This window comes from Coenobita brevimanus, chromosome 45, assembly GCF_032717465.1.
Source record: "Coenobita brevimanus isolate Jiangsu-jjx chromosome 45, ASM3271746v2, whole genome shotgun sequence".
Taxonomy (NCBI): Eukaryota; Metazoa; Arthropoda; class Malacostraca; order Decapoda; family Coenobitidae; genus Coenobita; species Coenobita brevimanus.
In genome coordinates this window covers 2,878,828-2,882,811 of record NC_136998.1, presented here as the reverse complement: position 1 = coordinate 2,882,811, position 3,984 = coordinate 2,878,828, and positions in this window count along the sequence as shown.

Genomic DNA, 3,984 nt, shown 5'->3' with positions numbered 1-3,984 from the left:
TCGTGGTTACCATGATGATTGTTTACTATGATCGCACAAACGAGAGGAATTAGATCATTTCTTTCTTCAAATGGACTTCATTGCAAAACTGAAAAGGAAGAAAACTTTTAGTGGGTATAATGATGTTCCTTCATTTTATGGGCGAGTTCTAGCAGATTCGGCTTTAGGTTGATAGAGCACAGTGCATACTCAGTGTATAACTTTAATTGTCAAACACACTCGTACTGTAGATATTACCAACCTGGTCACACCAGTCATAAAAATAAAGTTTATCTTTAGCAAGTTTCCTCCGTTGAGTGAAAATTCCCAGGCGACTATCCTACTCATCATTAATTAGCTTGGCAATCACAGTAAAAAAAAAAAAAAAAAAAAAAAAAAAATAGAGGGCAAAAAAAAAAAAAAAAATTGCGTTTTGATAACTGCCTATCACAGCACGTCAGTCATCCAGCACAACGCCAGAAGTAAGAAACGATACTGCGATTGCGTCAGGCTCTAACCGCCTCGGCGAACAATCACTGGACGCGAACGGACTCGGATACGTCAGGATTTTTTGTACATTTATCGATGCTTTATTATTCACAACTATTTTCCTGTTTCAGAGTCTCATTGACGCTTTTTATTCCAAAAATGTGACGTAAATACATTTGCACTGTTTTGTACTTTTAACATATTTTTGATTATTATTATTATTTACTTCAAATCACCCAGCGACCCGCTGGAGCATCCTTGCGACCCTTATTTGGGTAGCTACCATGGGTTTGGAAGCCACAGACTTAGGGCATGGACGGTTAATGTGTGCTTCTTTTTTTGCAACCAGCATCTGCAGGGAAGGCAAATTCAAAACAGAACAATTTTACACTTGTAGTTGAAGATGTTAAAAAGCTTGTCAGGTTTTGCAGTGAAAGTCTCTTTGACATCTAGGTTTCCTCTCCCAAGGGATATGTTTTTGGCCTGCTCTCCCAGCTCTCTTGGATCTTGTTTAAGCTTGTGTTTCGCGAATTTACAACGGGGGCCACAAAAGAACTATTTGCTCGTTCCCACTTTTCAAGCACGTTAGGGTAGATGTCCTTTGCAAGAGTGGCTGCTGGGTAGTTTCTCACATCTTATATGAACATGTGTCCAAACCTCAACACTTACAGACACACAGTTACTGATGGTTTTATGTGCAAATTCTGAAGGAGACCATTTTGCCCAAAAGGTCATCAGTAATTTTAGCTCCATAACGGTTGAAAGTTGGTTAAATGTTCGTGCAACATTTTTCTGCCTAGAATTCCCCCCTTTATCGTTTACCAGTCATGCCTTCTCCTCCCGGGACACCGTGTATATATATATATATATATATATATATATATATATATATATATATATATATATATATATATATATATATATACTTGGTAGGTGGGGTCGCTCATCGTCCACTCACTGGATGAAGTGCTGCCCTCGGGTGTCTGCCCTTTCCTTTCTTCCTTCCTTCTTTCCTTCCTTCCCCTTCTGGCATTATTTCCTTCATTCTTTCCTCTTCCTTTTGCCTACTGGTAACTTTACATTCCTTCTTCCGTTTTTCTTTCCTTCATTCTTTCCTCTTCCTGCTGTGTATGGGTGGCTCTACACTGAGTGACAAACCAAATGGTTTCTTGTAGCCCAAGAAACTGTTTATTACTCTGAATGATAACGAATTTATCATATAATGGCGCCTGGTGGTATAGTGGGTAATTAGGGCGCTCCAATCGGTTTATATCTAAGGGGTGGTTGGGGTTTATTGCTCACGTAATGCCACTCAAGGATGAGTGAGGTTGGTCACTCATGTTAAATGCCAGGACCAACTTGCCTAGCCCCGGGCTCCTACGATATATATATATATATATATATATATATATATATATATATATATATATATATATATATATATATATATATACAGTGGAATATATATATATATATATATATATATATATATATATATATATATATATATATATATATATATATATATATATATATATATATATATATATACAGTGGAGTCTCTTATCCGAAAATCATGGGACTTTCAAAGTTTCGTTTAATCGATTATTTCGGATAAAAGATACTGTAATAATATGTAGGATACAAGGGAGCAGTATTGTACCCACCCATCACCCATTTCTGGCGACGTCTAGCCCACCACCACCAGCAGCACCCCAAAAGCCACTCAACCATCACCAAAACACTTAATACACTGTAGTAACTACGTATGTAACTGCACTTTTGTAACTGTAATAGAAACTGTCAACTTAAATCTTCACTCAAATTAAATAAACATTCACCAAAACAATTACGTAATTCACTGTAAGCAATTCGAACAAAAAGTCTTAAACCTGATTGTTTTTCTTATTTTCTGTTTCCTTCATCAATCATTTCCACATCATCCACATCATCTCCCACATCATCCAAATCTTCCGAGGTGGTGGATGGGGGCTGGCGCAACCAATTCTCGCTCTAGTGACTAGCGCAGCAACCGTAAACTAACGCTAGTGGCGCGAAACAAGCCAAAGCCGACTTGATATAAAGACGGCCTTGAACAAGCCCGCCGTGTTTGAATTTTCAGATAGATTTCAGATTTTGGCGGTTAATCGAGATATAAACGTTTTAGTAAAACCTACAGTTAATGGCATATTACGGTTAAAAGAATTTCGGATAAAAGAGACTCCTCTATATATATATATATATATATATATATATATATATATATATATATATATATATATATATATATTGCTTCAGATGGAAGTGAATAATGTGGCGAAAGAGAAAAATATATGAGTAAGCAATATGGAATATGAAAGAAAACGTCGTACGAAATTCTGATGCGATGGACGAGACGGGATGGGTAGTTTGAAAAAGTTCTAAATCTAAATTTCGAACGAGTGATTGTGTATAGAAAATCTTGGTGGCTATTTTCCTCATGGAGTGACGGGGAAAGGGTAAGAGTAAAAAACTGATCGGGAAAAAAAAAAAAAAAAAAAAGAAGGGTTGGGAAGCATCAGGAATTGGCCGGATTCAAACAAAATGCCTCAGAAATAGGAGAGAACTGTATCGTTGTGGAGTATTTACTTAGATTTCCAGTGTAAGTTTGGATCACTGTGAGGCACCTAAATAAATAGAGGGTGAAGACTTTATAATCACAAAAGCACAAAGGTCGTTAGAGGCGAGACTCAGATTTTTTTTTAAATTAATAATTACACTGAGCAGATGACGTAAGGTGTATGAAAAAGGATATTTGTAGAAACATTGGATTATTGGAACATATAAAACACTTTACAGAGAGGAACAGGGAAGTATTACGTGTGGCAGATTATGAGTGGCACATGTGTTTATTCTAGACATATATCCAAGGTATTTAGGGAAATTAATGAAACTATCCCAGACAGTAAAAACACCTTCCCATGTGTTGGTGAAACACACATGTGCGTTCATATGGGGAATGATTATAACGCAATAGTTGGGCATCGAGCCAGGGATTTATAGATAGGAGATAGGCACTTTGTCGCAGCGAGGTGCAGGGAAGAGTGTGATGGTTTTATTCCTTGATGGACGCCGAATTTGCATCTCCAACCAGTTAATAGGGACACCATAGTGGGCTCCATATCCCGTTGTTTCGTTAAATACTTTATACCTAGCATTATAAATAGGTTCAATGGATACAGGAAACCATTAGGGATATCACTCACTATAAAGTCACCTTAGGAAGAGGTAGGCAGTAATATATCTAGCAAGTGGATAATGGTTGTTGGTTGTCACCAACTACTACATTTTATAATGAGTGAAAAGTGTTAGCGAAAAGGAGCAGTGCATTAAGTAGAGCGACTGTAACAAAGAGTATATATGCTATCGGCATGAACTTAAATAGTACAAACATATCCTAGGAAATGAAAGACACACAGCCAAGATACACCGCCAGCCACTGCTGGACTTCAAAGCAAGACCCGGCTTTTCACAATA